This window comes from Haematobia irritans, chromosome 4 (genome assembly GCF_050003625.1).
Source record: "Haematobia irritans isolate KBUSLIRL chromosome 4, ASM5000362v1, whole genome shotgun sequence".
Classification (NCBI taxonomy): Eukaryota; Metazoa; Arthropoda; class Insecta; order Diptera; family Muscidae; genus Haematobia; species Haematobia irritans.
In genome coordinates, this window is record NC_134400.1 from 126,767,401 (window position 1) to 126,785,332 (window position 17,932).

Consider the following 17,932-nt stretch of genomic DNA (forward strand, 5'->3'; position numbering starts at 1 on the left):
ACTCATTTGCCCACAGAGGCCAATTTTTTGCTCCGATTTAGTTGAAATTTTGCATAGGGAGTAGAATTAGCATTGTAACTATGCGTGCCAAATTTGCTTGAAATCGGTTCAGATTTGGATATATCTATATCTTTGGATATATAAATCTTTCGCCCGATTTACACTCATATGACCACAGAGGCCAATTTTTAACTCCGATTTAGTTGAAATTTTGCACAGGGTGTAGAATTAGCATTGTTGCAATGCGCGCCAAATTTGGTTGAAATAGGTTCAGTTTTAGATATAGCTCCCATATATAGCTTTCGCCCAATTTACACTCATATGACCACAGAGGCCAATTTTTAACTCTGATTTAGTTGAAATTTTGCACAGGGAGTAAAATAAGCATTGTTGCTATGCGTGCCAAATTTGGTTGAAATCGGTTAAGATTTAGATATAGCTCCCATATATATGTTTTTCTGATTTCGACAAAAATTGTCAAAATACCAACATTTTCCTTGTAAAATCGCCACTGCTTAGTCGAAAAGTTCTAAAAAGGACTCGAATTTTCCTAAACTTCTAACACATATATATCGAGCGATAAATCATAAATAAACTTTTTCGAAGTTTCCTTAAAATTGCTTCAGATTTAAACGTTTCCCATATTTTTTATACCCTTCACCACTACTGTGGTACAGGGTATAATAAGTTTGTGCATTTGTATGTAACGCCAAGAAGGAGTAATCATAGACCAACCTTTTAGTATACGGATCGGCTTAGAATTAAATTCTGAGTCGATTTAGCGATGTCCGTCTGTCTGTCCGTCTGTCCGTCTGTCTGTCCGTCTGTCTGTCTGTCTGTTGATGTATTTTTGTGTGCAAAGTACAGCTCGCAGTTTTAGTCCGATTGTCCTAAAATTGTCCTGTTTCGGCTCAAAGACGATCCCTATTGATTTTGGAAAAAATCGGTTCAGATTTAGATATAGCTGCCATATATATTTTTCACCGATCTGGTCATAACTGGCGTGTATATCAACCGATCTTCCTCAAATTCCGTACATCCGAATATTTTATGAGTCTCGAAAAAACTTGCAAAATATCAGCAAAATCGGTTCAGATTTAGATATAGCTCCCATATATAGCTTTCGCCCGATTTACACTCATTTGCCCACAGAGGCCAATTTTTTGCTCCGATTTAGTTGAAATTTTGCATAGGGAGTAGAATTAGCGTTGTAACTATGCGTGCCAAATTTGCTTGAAATCGGTTCAGATTTGGATATATCTCCCATATAAATCTTTCGCCCGATTTACACTCATATGACCACAGAGGCCAATTTTTAACTCCGATTTAGTTGAAATTTTGCACAGGGAGTAGAATTAGCATTGTTGCAATGTGCGCCAAATTTGGTTGAAATCGGTTCAGATTTAGATATAGCTCCCATATATAGCTTTCGCCCGATTTACACTCATATGACCACAGAGGGCAATTTTTATACCCTTCACCACTACTGTGGTACAGGGTATAATAAGTTTGTGCATTTGTATGTAACGCCAAGAAGGAGTAATCATAGACCAACCTTTTAGTATACGGATCGGCTTAGAATTAAATTCTGAGTCGATTTAGCGATGTCCGTCTGTCTGTCTGTCCGTCTGTCTGTCCGTCTGTCTGTCCGTCTGTCTGTCCGTCTGTCTGTCTGTCTGTCTGTCTGTTGATGTATTTTTGTGTGCAAAGTACAGCTCGCAGTTTTAGTCCGATTGTCCTAAAATTTAGTATAGGATCCTGTTTCGGCTCAAAGACGATCCCTATTGATTTTGGAAAAAATCGGTTCAGATTTAGATATAGCTGCCATATATATTTTTCACCGATCTGGTCATAATTGGCGTGTATATAAACCGATCTTCCTCAAATTCCGTACATCCGAATATTTTATGAATCTTGAAAAACTTGCAAAATATCAGCAAAATCGGTTCAGATTTAGATATAGCTCCCATATATAGATTTCGCCCGATTTACACTCATTTGCCCACAGAGGCCAATTTTTTGCTCCGATTTAGTTGAAATTTTGCATAGGGAGTAGAATTAACATTGTAACTATGCGTGCCAAATTTGCTTGAAATCGGTTCAGATTTGGATATATCTCCCATATAAATCTTTCGCCCGATTTACACTCATATGACCACAGAGGCCAATTTTTAACTCCGATTTAGTTGAAATTTTGCACAGGGTGTAGAATTAGCATTGTTGCAATGCGCGCCAAATTTGGTTGAAATAGGTTCAGATTTAGATATAGCTCCCATATATAGCTTTCGCCCAATTTACACTCATATGACCACAGAGGCCAATTTTTAACTCTGATTTAGTTGAAATTTTGCACAGGGAGTAAAATAAGCATTGTTGCTATGCGTGCCAAATTTGGTTGAAATCGGTTAAGATTTAGATATAGCTCCCATATATATGTTTTTCTGATTTCGACAAAAATTGTCAAAATACCAACATTTTCCTTGTAAAATCGCCACTGCTTAGTCGAAAAGTTCTAAAAAGGACTCTAATTTTCCTAAACTTCTAACACATATATATCGAGCGATAAATCATAAATAAACTTTTTCGAAGTTTCCTTAAAATTGCTTCAGATTTAAACGTTTCCCATATTTTTTATACCCTTCACCACTACTGTGGTACAGGGTATAATAAGTTTGTGCATTTGTATGTAACGCCAAGAAGGAGTAATCATAGACCAACCTTTTAGTATACGGATCGGCTTAGAATTAAATTCTGAGTCGATTTAGCGATGTCCGTCTGTCTGTCCGTCTGTCTGTCCGTCTGTCTGTCCGTCTGTCCGTCTGTCTGTCCGTCTGTCTGTCTGTCTGTCTGTTGATGTATTTTTGTGTGCAAAGTACAGCTCGCAGTTTTAGTCCGATTGTCCTAAAATTGTCCTGTTTCGGCTCAAAGACGATCCCTATTGATTTTGGAAAAAATCGGTTCAGATTTAGATATAGCTGCCATATATATTTTTCACCGATCTGGTCATAATTGGCGTGTATATCAACCGATCTTCCTCAAATTCCGTACATCCGAATATTTTATGAGTCTCGAAAAAACTTGCAAAATATCAGCAAAATCGGTTCAGATTTAGATATAGCTCCCATATATAGCTTTCGCCCGATTTACACTCATTTGCCACAGAGGCCAATTTTTTGCTCCGATTTAGTTGAAATTTTGCATAGGGAGTAGAATTAGCGTTGTAACTATGCGTGCCAAATTTGCTTGAAATCGGTTCAGATTTGGATATATCTCCCATATAAATCTTTCGCCCGATTTACACTCATATGACCACAGAGGCCAATTTTTAACTCCGATTTAGTTGAAATTTTGCACAGGGAGTAGAATTAGCATTGTTGCAATGTGCGCCAAATTTGGTTGAAATCGGTTCAGATTTAGATATAGCTCCCATATATAGCTTTCGCCCGATTTACACTCATATGACCACAGAGGCCAATTTTTAACTCTGATTTAGTTGAAATTTTGCACAGGGAGTAAAATAAGCATTGTTGCTATGCGTGCCAAATTTGGTTGAAATCGGTTAAGATTTAGATATAGCTCCCATATATATGTTTTTCTGATTTCGACAAAAATGGTCAAAATACCAACATTTTCCTTGTAAAATCGCCACTGCTTAGTCGAAGAGTTGTAAAAATGACTCTAATTTTCCTAAACTTCTAATACATATATATCGAGCGATAAATCATAAATAAACTTTTTCGATGTTTCCTTAAAATTGCTTCAGATTTAAACGTTTCCCATATTTTTTTTTTACTAACATTGTGTTCCACCCTAGTGCATTAGCCGACTTAAATTTTGAGTCTATAGATTTTGTAGAAGTCTATCAAATTCTGTCCAGATCGAGTGATTTTTAAACGTATGTATTTGGGACAAACCTTTATATATAGCCCCCAACACATTTGACGGATGTGATATGGTATCGAAAATTTAGATCTACAAAGTGGTGCAGGGTATAATATAGTCGGCCCCGCCCGACTTTAGACTTTCCTTACTGGTTAACTCTGATTTAGTTGAAATTTTGCACAGGGAGTAAAATAAGCATTGTTGCTATGCGTGCCAAATTTGGTTGAAATCGGTTAAGATTTAGATATAGCTCCCATATATATGTTTTTCTGATTTCGACAAAAATGGTCAAAATACCAACATTTTCCTTGTAAAATCGCCACTGCTTAGTCGAAGAGTTGTAAAAATGACTCTAATTTTCCTAAACTTCTAATACATATATATCGAGCGATAAATCATAAATAAACTTTTTCGAAGTTTCCTTAAAATTGCTTCAGATTTAAACGTTTCCCATATTTTTATACCCTTCACCACTACTGTGGTACAGGGTATAATAAGTTTGTGCATTTGTATGTAACGCCAAGAAGGAGTAATCATAGACCAACCTTTTAGTATACGGATCGGCTTAGAATTAAATTCTGAGTCGATTTAGCGATGTCCGTCTGTCTGTCTGTCCGTCTGTCTGTCCGTCTGTCTGTCCGTCTGTCTGTCCGTCTGTCTGTCTGTCTGTCTGTCTGTCTGTTGATGTATTTTTGTGTGCAAAGTACAGCTCGCAGTTTTAGTCCGATTGTCCTAAAATTTAGTATAGGATCCTGTTTCGGCTCAAAGACGATCCCTATTGATTTTGGAAAAAATCGGTTCAGATTTAGATATAGCTGCCATATATATTTTTCACCGATCTGGTCATAATTGGCGTGTATATAAACCGATCTTCCTCAAATTCCGTACATCCGAATATTTTATGCATCTCGAAAAACTTGCAAAATATCAGCAAAATCGGTTCAGATTTAGATATAGCTCCCATATATAGCTTTCGCCCGATTTACACTCATTTGCCCACAGAGGCCAATTTTTTGCTCCGATTTAGTTGAAATTTTGCATAGGGAGTAGAATTAGCATTGTAACTATGCGTGCCAAATTTGCTTGAAATCGGTTCAGATTTGGATATATCTATATCTTTGGATATATAAATCTTTCGCCCGATTTACACTCATATGACCACAGAGGCCAATTTTTAACTCCGATTTAGTTGAAATTTTGCACAGGGTGTAGAATTAGCATTGTTGCAATGCGCGCCAAATTTGGTTGAAATAGGTTCAGTTTTAGATATAGCTCCCATATATAGCTTTCGCCCAATTTACACTCATATGACCACAGAGGCCAATTTTTAACTCTGATTTAGTTGAAATTTTGCACAGGGAGTAAAATAAGCATTGTTGCTATGCGTGCCAAATTTGGTTGAAATCGGTTAAGATTTAGATATAGCTCCCATATATATGTTTTTCTGATTTCGACAAAAATTGTCAAAATACCAACATTTTCCTTGTAAAATCGCCACTGCTTAGTCGAAAAGTTCTAAAAAGGACTCGAATTTTCCTAAACTTCTAACACATATATATCGAGCGATAAATCATAAATAAACTTTTTCGAAGTTTCCTTAAAATTGCTTCAGATTTAAACGTTTCCCATATTTTTTATACCCTTCACCACTACTGTGGTACAGGGTATAATAAGTTTGTGCATTTGTATGTAACGCCAAGAAGGAGTAATCATAGACCAACCTTTTAGTATACGGATCGGCTTAGAATTAAATTCTGAGTCGATTTAGCGATGTCCGTCTGTCTGTCCGTCTGTCCGTCTGTCCGTCTGTCTGTCCGTCTGTCTGTCTGTCTGTTGATGTATTTTTGTGTGCAAAGTACAGCTCGCAGTTTTAGTCCGATTGTCCTAAAATTGTCCTGTTTCGGCTCAAAGACGATCCCTATTGATTTTGGAAAAAATCGGTTCAGATTTAGATATAGCTGCCATATATATTTTTCACCGATCTGGTCATAACTGGCGTGTATATCAACCGATCTTCCTCAAATTCCGTACATCCGAATATTTTATGAGTCTCGAAAAAACTTGCAAAATATCAGCAAAATCGGTTCAGATTTAGATATAGCTCCCATATATAGCTTTCGCCCGATTTACACTCATTTGCCCACAGAGGCCAATTTTTTGCTCCGATTTAGTTGAAATTTTGCATAGGGAGTAGAATTAGCGTTGTAACTATGCGTGCCAAATTTGCTTGAAATCGGTTCAGATTTGGATATATCTCCCATATAAATCTTTCGCCCGATTTACACTCATATGACCACAGAGGCCAATTTTTAACTCCGATTTAGTTGAAATTTTGCACAGGGAGTAGAATTAGCATTGTTGCAATGTGCGCCAAATTTGGTTGAAATCGGTTCAGATTTAGATATAGCTCCCATATATAGCTTTCGCCCGATTTACACTCATATGACCACAGAGGCCAATTTTTATACCCTTCACCACTACTGTGGTACAGGGTATAATAAGTTTGTGCATTTGTATGTAACGCCAAGAAGGAGTAATCATAGACCAACCTTTTAGTATACGGATCGGCTTAGAATTAAATTCTGAGTCGATTTAGCGATGTCCGTCTGTCTGTCTGTCCGTCTGTCTGTCCGTCTGTCTGTCCGTCTGTCTGTCCGTCTGTCTGTCTGTCTGTCTGTCTGTTGATGTATTTTTGTGTGCAAAGTACAGCTCGCAGTTTTAGTCCGATTGTCCTAAAATTTAGTATAGGATCCTGTTTCGGCTCAAAGACGATCCCTATTGATTTTGGAAAAAATCGGTTCAGATTTAGATATAGCTGCCATATATATTTTTCACCGATCTGGTCATAATTGGCGTGTATATAAACCGATCTTCCTCAAATTCCGTACATCCGAATATTTTATGAATCTTGAAAAACTTGCAAAATATCAGCAAAATTTAGTATAGGATCCTGTTTCGGCTCAAAGACGATCCCTATTGATTTTGGAAAAAATCGGTTCAGATTTAGATATAGCTGCCATATATATTTTTCACCGATCTGGTCATAATTGGCGTGTATATAAACCGATCTTCCTCAAATTCCGTACATCCGAATATTTTATGAATCTTGAAAAACTTGCAAAATATCAGCAAAATCGGTTCAGATTTAGATATAGCTCCCATATATAGATTTCGCCCGATTTACACTCATTTGCCCACAGAGGCCAATTTTTTGCTCCGATTTAGTTGAAATTTTGCATAGGGAGTAGAATTAACATTGTAACTATGCGTGCCAAATTTGCTTGAAATCGGTTCAGATTTGGATATATCTCCCATATAAATCTTTCGCCCGATTTACACTCATATGACCACAGAGGCCAATTTTTAACTCCGATTTAGTTGAAATTTTGCACAGGGTGTAGAATTAGCATTGTTGCAATGCGCGCCAAATTTGGTTGAAATAGGTTCAGATTTAGATATAGCTCCCATATATAGCTTTCGCCCAATTTACACTCATATGACCACAGAGGCCAATTTTTAACTCTGATTTAGTTGAAATTTTGCACAGGGAGTAAAATAAGCATTGTTGCTATGCGTGCCAAATTTGGTTGAAATCGGTTAAGATTTAGATATAGCTCCCATATATATGTTTTTCTGATTTCGACAAAAATTGTCAAAATACCAACATTTTCCTTGTAAAATCGCCACTGCTTAGTCGAAAAGTTCTAAAAAGGACTCTAATTTTCCTAAACTTCTAACACATATATATCGAGCGATAAATCATAAATAAACTTTTTCGAAGTTTCCTTAAAATTGCTTCAGATTTAAACGTTTCCCATATTTTTTATACCCTTCACCACTACTGTGGTACAGGGTATAATAAGTTTGTGCATTTGTATGTAACGCCAAGAAGGAGTAATCATAGACCAACCTTTTAGTATACGGATCGGCTTAGAATTAAATTCTGAGTCGATTTAGCGATGTCCGTCTGTCTGTCCGTCTGTCTGTCCGTCTGTCTGTCCGTCTGTCCGTCTGTCTGTCCGTCTGTCTGTCTGTCTGTCTGTTGATGTATTTTTGTGTGCAAAGTACAGCTCGCAGTTTTAGTCCGATTGTCCTAAAATTGTCCTGTTTCGGCTCAAAGACGATCCCTATTGATTTTGGAAAAAATCGGTTCAGATTTAGATATAGCTGCCATATATATTTTTCACCGATCTGGTCATAATTGGCGTGTATATCAACCGATCTTCCTCAAATTCCGTACATCCGAATATTTTATGAGTCTCGAAAAAACTTGCAAAATATCAGCAAAATCGGTTCAGATTTAGATATAGCTCCCATATATAGCTTTCGCCCGATTTACACTCATTTGCCACAGAGGCCAATTTTTTGCTCCGATTTAGTTGAAATTTTGCATAGGGAGTAGAATTAGCGTTGTAACTATGCGTGCCAAATTTGCTTGAAATCGGTTCAGATTTGGATATATCTCCCATATAAATCTTTCGCCCGATTTACACTCATATGACCACAGAGGCCAATTTTTAACTCCGATTTAGTTGAAATTTTGCACAGGGAGTAGAATTAGCATTGTTGCTATGCGTGCTAAATTTGGTTGAAATCGGTTCAGATTTAGATATAGCTCCCATATATATGTTTTTCTGATTTCGACAAAAATGGTCAAAATACCAACATTTTCCTTGTAAAATCGCCACTGCTTAGTCGAAGAGTTGTAAAAATGACTCTAATTTTCCTAAACTTCTAATACATATATATCGAGCGATAAATCATAAATAAACTTTTTCGATGTTTCCTTAAAATTGCTTCAGATTTAAACGTTTCCCATATTTTTTTTTTACTAACATTGTGTTCCACCCTAGTGCATTAGCCGACTTAAATTTTGAGTCTATAGATTTTGTAGAAGTCTATCAAATTCTGTCCAGATCGAGTGATTTTTAAACGTATGTATTTGGGACAAACCTTTATATATAGCCCCCAACACATTTGACGGATGTGATATGGTATCGAAAATTTAGATCTACAAAGTGGTGCAGGGTATAATATAGTCGGCCCCGCCCGACTTTAGACTTTCCTTACTGGTTAACTCTGATTTAGTTGAAATTTTGGACAGGGAGTAAAATAAGCATTGTTGCTATGCGTGCCAAATTTGGTTGAAATCGGTTAAGATTTAGATATAGCTCCCATATATATGTTTTTCTGATTTCGACAAAAATGGTCAAAATACCAACATTTTCCTTGTAAAATCGCCACTGCTTAGTCGAAGAGTTGTAAAAATGACTCTAATTTTCCTAAACTTCTAATACATATATATCGAGCGATAAATCATAAATAAACTTTTTCGAAGTTTCCTTAAAATTGCTTCAGATTTAAACGTTTCCCATATTTTTATACCCTTCACCACTACTGTGGTACAGGGTATAATAAGTTTGTGCATTTGTATGTAACGCCAAGAAGGAGTAATCATAGACCAACCTTTTAGTATACGGATCGGCTTAGAATTAAATTCTGAGTCGATTTAGCGATGTCCGTCTGTCTGTCTGTCCGTCTGTCTGTCCGTCTGTCTGTCCGTCTGTCTGTCTGTCTGTCGGTCTGTCTGTTGATGTATTTTTGTGTGCAAAGTACAGCTCGCAGTTTTAGTCCGATTGTCCTAAAATATAGTATAGGATCCTGTTTCGGCTCAAAGACGATCCCTATTGATTTTGGAAAAAATCGGTTCAGATTTAGATATAGCTGCCATATATATTTTTCACCGATCTGGTCATAATTGGCGTGTATATCAACCGATCTTCCTCAAATTCCGTACATCCGAATATTTTATGAGTCTCGAAAAAACTTGCAAAATATCAGCAAAATCGGTTCAGATTTAGATATAGCTCCCATATATAGCTTTCGCCCGATTTACACTCATTTGCCCACAGAGGCCAATTTTTTGCTCCGATTTAGTTGAAATTTTGCATAGGGAGTAGAATTAGCGTTGTAACTATGCGTGCCAAATTTGCTTGAAATCGGTTCAGATTTGGATATATCTCCCATATAAATCTTTCGCCCGATTTACACTCATATGACCACAGAGGCCAATTTTTAACTCCGATTTAGTTGAAATTTTGCACAGGGAGTAGAATTAGCATTGTTGCAATGTGCGCCAAATTTGGTTGAAATCGGTTCAGATTTAGATATAGCTCCCATATATAGCTTTCGCCCGATTTACACTCATATGACCACAGAGGCCAATTTTTAACTCTGATTTAGTTGAAATTTTGCACAGGGAGTAAAATAAGCATTGTTGCTATGCGTGCCAAATTTGGTTGAAATCGGTTAAGATTTAGATATAGCTCCCATATATATGTTTTTCTGATTTCGACAAAAATGGTCAAAATACCAACATTTTCCTTGTAAAATCGCCACTGCTTAGTCGAAGAGTTGTAAAAATGACTCTAATTTTCCTAAACTTCTAATACATATATATCGAGCGATAAATCATAAATAAACTTTTTCGAAGTTTCCTTAAAATTGCTTCAGATTTAAACGTTTCCCATATTTTTATACCCTTCACCACTACTGTGGTACAGGGTATAATAAGTTTGTGCATTTGTATGTAACGCCAAGAAGGAGTAATCATAGACCAACCTTTTAGTATACGGATCGGCTTAGAATTAAATTCTGAGTCGATTTAGCGATGTCCGTCTGTCTGTCTGTCCGTCTGTCTGTCCGTCTGTCTGTCCGTCTGTCTGTCCGTCTGTCTGTCTGTCTGTCTGTCTGTCTGTTGATGTATTTTTGTGTGCAAAGTACAGCTCGCAGTTTTAGTCCGATTGTCCTAAAATTTAGTATAGGATCCTGTTTCGGCTCAAAGACGATCCCTATTGATTTTGGAAAAAATCGGTTCAGATTTAGATATAGCTGCCATATATATTTTTCACCGATCTGGTCATAATTGGCGTGTATATAAACCGATCTTCCTCAAATTCCGTACATCCGAATATTTTATGCATCTCGAAAAACTTGCAAAATATCAGCAAAATCGGTTCAGATTTAGATATAGCTCCCATATATAGCTTTCGCCCGATTTACACTCATTTGCCCACAGAGGCCAATTTTTTGCTCCGATTTAGTTGAAATTTTGCATAGGGAGTAGAATTAGCATTGTAACTATGCGTGCCAAATTTGCTTGAAATCGGTTCAGATTTGGATATATCTATATCTTTGGATATATAAATCTTTCGCCCGATTTACACTCATATGACCACAGAGGCCAATTTTTAACTCCGATTTAGTTGAAATTTTGCACAGGGTGTAGAATTAGCATTGTTGCAATGCGCGCCAAATTTGGTTGAAATAGGTTCAGTTTTAGATATAGCTCCCATATATAGCTTTCGCCCAATTTACACTCATATGACCACAGAGGCCAATTTTTAACTCTGATTTAGTTGAAATTTTGCACAGGGAGTAAAATAAGCATTGTTGCTATGCGTGCCAAATTTGGTTGAAATCGGTTAAGATTTAGATATAGCTCCCATATATATGTTTTTCTGATTTCGACAAAAATTGTCAAAATACCAACATTTTCCTTGTAAAATCGCCACTGCTTAGTCGAAAAGTTCTAAAAAGGACTCGAATTTTCCTAAACTTCTAACACATATATATCGAGCGATAAATCATAAATAAACTTTTTCGAAGTTTCCTTAAAATTGCTTCAGATTTAAACGTTTCCCATATTTTTTATACCCTTCACCACTACTGTGGTACAGGGTATAATAAGTTTGTGCATTTGTATGTAACGCCAAGAAGGAGTAATCATAGACCAACCTTTTAGTATACGGATCGGCTTAGAATTAAATTCTGAGTCGATTTAGCGATGTCCGTCTGTCTGTCTGTCCGTCTGTCTGTCCGTCTGTCTGTCCGTCTGTCTGTCCGTCTGTCTGTCTGTCTGTCTGTCTGTCTGTTGATGTATTTTTGTGTGCAAAGTACAGCTCGCAGTTTTAGTCCGATTGTCCTAAAATTTGGTACAGGGTCCTGTTTCGGCTCAAAGACGATCCCTATTGATTTTGGAAAAAATCGGTTCAGATTTAGATATAGCTGCCATATATATTTGTCACCGATCAGGTCATAATTGGCATGTATATCAACCGATCTTCCTCAAATTCCGTACATCCGAATATTTTATCAGTCTCGAAAAACTTGCAAAATATCAGCAAAATCGGTTCAGATTTAGATATAGCTCCCATATATAGCTTTCGCCCGATTTACACTCATATGACCACAGAGGCCAATTTTTAACTCCGATTTAGTTGAAATTTTGCACAGGGAGTAGAATTAGCATTGTAGCCATGCGTGCCAAATTTGGTTGAAATCGGTTCAGATTTAGATATATCTCCCATATATACCTTTCGCCCGATTTACACTCATATGACCACAGAGGCCAATTTTTAACTCCGATTTAGTTGAAATTTTGCAAAGGGAGTAGAATTAGCATTGTTACTATGCGTGCCAAATTTGGTTGAAATCGGTTCAGATTTGGATATAGCTCCCATATATAGCTTTCGCCCGATTTACACTCATATGACCACAGAGGCTAATTTTTTGCTCCGATTTAGTTGAAATTTTGCACAGGGAGTAGAATTAGCATTGTAGCTATGCGTACCAAATTTGACCAACCTTTTAGTATACGGATCGGCTTAGAATTAAATTCTGAGTCGATTTAGCGATGTCCGTCTGTCTGTCTGTCTGTCCGTCTGTCTGTCCGTCTGTCTGTCTGTCCGTCTGTCTGTCTGTCCGTCTGTCTGTCCGTCTGTCTGTCCGTCTGTCTGTCTGTCTGTCTGTCTGTCTGTTGATGTATTTTTGTGTGCAAAGTACAGCTCGCAGTTTTAGTCCGATTGTCCTAAAATTTGGTACAGGGTCCTGTTTCGGCTCAAAGACGATCCCTATTGATTTTGGAAAAAATCGGTTCAGATTTAGATATAGCTGCCATATATATTTGTCACCGATCTGGTCATAATTGGCGTGTATATCAACCGATCTTCCTCAAATTCCGTACATCCGAATATTTTATGAGTCTCGAAAAACTTGCAAAATATCAGCAAAATCGGTTCAGATTTAGATATAGCTCCCATATATAGCTTTCGCCCGATTTACACTCATATGACCACAGAGGCCAATTTTTAACTCCGATTTAGTTGAAATTTTGCACAGGGAGTAGAATTAGCATTGTAGCCATGCGTGCCAAATTTGGTTGAAATCGGTTCAGATTTAGATATATCTCCCATATATACCTTTCGCCCGATTTACACTCATATGACCACAGAGGCCAATTTTTAACTCCGATTTAGTTGAAATTTTGCAAAGGGAGTAGAATTAGCATTGTTACTATGCGTGCCAAATTTGGTTGAAATCGGTTCAGATTTGGATATATCTCCCATATATAGCTTTCGCCCGATTTACACTCATATGACCACAGAGGCCGATTTTTAACTCCGATTTAGTTGAAATTTTGCACAGGGAGTAGAATTAGCATTGTAACTATGCGTGCCAAATTTGGTTGAAATCGGTTCAGATTTAGATATAGCTCCCATATATAGCTTTCGCCCGATTTACACTCATATGTCCACAGAGGCCAATTTTTAACTCCGATTTAGTTGAAATTTTGCACAGGGAGGAGAATTAGCATTGTTGCTATGCGTGCTAAATTTGGTTGAAATCGGTTCAGATTTAGATATAGCTCCCATATATATGTTTTTCTGATTTCGACAAAAATGGTCAAAATACCAACATTTTCCTTGTAAAATCGCCACTGCTTAGTCGAAAGGTTGTAAAAATGACTCTAATTTTCCTAAACTTCTAATACATATATATCGAGCGATAAATCATAAATAAACTTTTTTGAAGTTTCCTTAAAATTGCTTCAGATTTAAACGTTTCCCATATTTATACCCTTCTCCACTACTGTGGTACAGGGTATAATAAGTTTGTGCATTTGTATGTAACGCCAAGAAGGAAAAGTCTGAGACCCATCGTTTGGTATACCGATCGTCTTAGAATTAAATTCTGAGTCGATTTAGCGATGTCCGTCTGTCTGTCTGTCTGTCCGTCTGTCTGTCTGTTGATGTATTTTTGTGTGCAAAGTACAGCTCGCAGTTTTAGTCCGATTGTCCTAAAATTTGGTACGGGGTCCTGTTTCGGCTCAAAGACGATCCCTATTGATTTTGGAAAAAATCGGTTCAGATTTAGATATAGCTGCCATATATATTTTTCACCGATCTGGTCATAATTGGCGTGTATATCAACCGATCTTCCTCAAATTTCGTACATCTCAATATTTTATGAGTCTCGAAAAACTTGCAAAATATCATCCAAATCGGTTCAGATTTAGATATAGCTCCCATATATAGCTTTCGCCCGATTTACACTCCTTTGTCCACAGAGGCCAATTTTTTGCTCCGATTTAGATGAAATTTTGCACAGGGAGTAGAATTAGCATTATAGCTATGCGTGTCAAATTTGGTGGAAATCGGTTCAGATTTGGATATAGCTCCCATATATAGCTTTCGCCCGATTTACACTCATATGACCACAGAGGCTAATTTTTTGCTCCGATTTAGTTGAAATTTTGCACAGGGAGTAGAATTAGCATTGTTGCTATGCGTGCCAAATTTGATTGGAATCGGTTCAGATTTAGATATAGCTCCCATATATAGCTTTCGCCCGATTTACACTCATATGACCACAGAGGCAAATTTTTTGCTCTGATTTAGTTGAAATTTTGCACAGGGAGTAGAATTAGCATTGTTGCTATGCGTGCCAAATTTGGTTGAAATCGGTTCAGATTTAGATATAGCTCCCATATATATGTTTTTCTGATTTCGACAAAAATTGTCAAAATACCAACATTTTCCTTGTAAAATCGCCACTGCTTAGTCGAATAATTGAAAAAATGACCCTAATTTTCTTAAACTCCTTATACATATATATCGAGCGATAAATCATAAATAAACTTTTGCGAAATTTCCTTAAAATTGCTTCAGATTTATATGTTTCCCATATTTATACCCTTCACCACTACTGTGGTACAGGGTATAATAAGTTTGTGCATTTGTATGTAACGCCAAGAAGGAGTAATCATAGACCAACCTTTTAGTATATGGATCGGCTTAGAATTAAATTCTGAGTCGATTTGGCGATGTCCGTCTGTCTGTCTGTCCGTCTGTCTGTCCGTCTGTCTGTCCGTCTGTCTGTCCGTCTGTCTGTCTGTCTGTCTGTTGATGTATTTTTGTGTGCAAAGTACAGCTCGCAATTTTAGTCCGATTGTCCTAAAATTTAGTATAGGATCCTGTTTCGGCTCAAAGACGATCCCTATTGATTTTGGAAAACATCGGTTCAGATTTAGATATAGCTGCCATATATATTTTTCACCGATCTGGTCATAATTGGCGTGTATATAAACCGATCTTCCTCAAATTCCGTACATCCGAATATTTTATGAGTCTCGAAAAACTTGCAAAATATCAGCAAAATCGGTTCAGATTTAGATATAGCTCCCATATATAGCTTTCGCCCGATTTACACTCATTTGCCCACAGAGGCCAATTTTTTGCTCCGATTTAGTTGAAATTTTGCATAGGGAGTAGAATTAGCGTTGTAACTATGCGTGCCAAATTTGCTTGAAATCGGTTCAGATTTGGATATATCTCCCATATAAATCTTTCGCCCGATTTACACTCATATGACCACAGAGGCCAATTTTTAACTCCGATTTAGTTGAAATTTTGCACAGGGAGTAGAATTAGCATTGTTGCAATGCTCGCCAAATTTGTTTGAAATCGGTTCAGATTTAGATATAGCTCCCATATATAGCTTTCGCCCAATTTACACTCATATGACCACAGAGGCCAATTTTTAACTCTGATTTAGTTGAAATTTTGCACAAGGAGTAAAATAAGCATTGTTGCTATGCGTGCCAAATTTGGTTGAAATCGGTTAAGATTTAGATATAGCTCCCATATATATGTTTTTCTGATTTCGACAAAAATGGTCAAAATACAACATTTTCCTTGTAAAATCGCCACTGCTTAGTCGAAAAGTTCTAAAAAGGACTCTAATTTTCCTAAACTTCTAACACATATATATCGAGCGATAAATCATAAATAAACTTTTTCGAAGTTTCCTTAAAATTGCTTCAGATTTAAACGTTTCCCATATTTTTTATACCCTTCACCACTACTGTGGTACAGGGTATAATAAGTTTGTGCATTTGTATGTAACGCCAAGAAGGAGTAATCATAGACCAACCTTTTAGTATACGGATCGGCTTAGAATTAAATTCTGAGTCGATTTAGCGATGTCCGTCTGTCTGTCTGTCTGTCCGTCTGTCTGTCCGTCTGTCTGTCTGTCTGTCGGTCTGTCTGTTGATGTATTTTTGTGTGCAAAGTACAGCTCGCAGTTTTAGTCCGATTGTCCTAAAATTTAGTATAGGATCCTGTTTCGGCTCAAAGACGATCCCTATTGATTTTGGAAAAAATCGGTTCAGATTTAGATATAGCTGCCATATATATTTTTCACCGATCTGGTCATAATTGGCGTGTATATCAACCGATCTTCCTCAAATTCCGTACATCCGAATATTTTATGAGTCTCGAAAAAACTTGCAAAATATCAGCAAAATCGGTTCAGATTTAGATATAGCTCCCATATATAGCTTTCGCCCGATTTACACTCATTTGCCCACAGAGGCCAATTTTTTGCTCCGATTTAGTTGAAATTTTGCATAGGGAGTAGAATTAGCGTTGTAACTATGCGTGCCAAATTTGCTTGAAATCGGTTCAGATTTGGATATATCTCCCATATAAATCTTTCGCCCGATTTACACTCATATGACCACAGAGGCCAATTTTTAACTCCGATTTAGTTGAAATTTTGCACAGGGAGTAGAATTAGCATTGTTGCAATGTGCGCCAAATTTGGTTGAAATCGGTTCAGATTTAGATATAGCTCCCATATATAGCTTTCGCCCGATTTACACTCATATGGCCACAGAGGCCAATTTTTAACTCTGATTTAGTTGAAATTTTGGACAGGGAGTAAAATAAGCATTGTTGCTATGCGTGCCAAATTTGGTTGAAATCGGTTAAGATTTAGATATAGCTCCCATATATATGTTTTTCTGATTTCGACAAAAATGGTCAAAATACCAACATTTTCCTTGTAAAATCGCCACTGCTTAGTCGAAGAGTTGTAAAAATGACTCTAATTTTCCTAAACTTCTAATACATATATATCGAGCGATAAATCATAAATAAACTTTTTCGAAGTTTCCTTAAAATTGCTTCAGATTTAAACGTTTCCCATATTTTTATACCCTTCACCACTACTGTGGTACAGGGTATAATAAGTTTGTGCATTTGTATGTAACGCCAAGAAGGAGTAATCATAGACCAACCTTTTAGTATACGGATCGGCTTAGAATTAAATTCTGAGTCGATTTAGCGATGTCCGTCTGTCTGTCTGTCCGTCTGTCTGTCCGTCTGTCTGTCCGTCTGTCTGTCTGTCTGTCGGTCTGTCTGTTGATGTATTTTTGTGTGCAAAGTACAGCTCGCAGTTTTAGTCCGATTGTCCTAAAATATAGTATAGGATCCTGTTTCGGCTCAAAGACGATCCCTATTGATTTTGGAAAAAATCGGTTCAGATTTAGATATAGCTGCCATATATATTTTTCACCGATCTGGTCATAATTGGCGTGTATATCAACCGATCTTCCTCAAATTCCGTACATCCGAATATTTTATGAGTCTCGAAAAAACTTGCAAAATATCAGCAAAATCGGTTCAGATTTAGATATAGCTCCCATATATAGCTTTCGCCCGATTTACACTCATTTGCCCACAGAGGCCAATTTTTTGCTCCGATTTAGTTGAAATTTTGCATAGGGAGTAGAATTAGCGTTGTAACTATGCGTGCCAAATTTGCTTGAAATCGGTTCAGATTTGGATATATCTCCCATATAAATCTTTCGCCCGATTTACACTCATATGACCACAGAGGCCAATTTTTAACTCCGATTTAGTTGAAA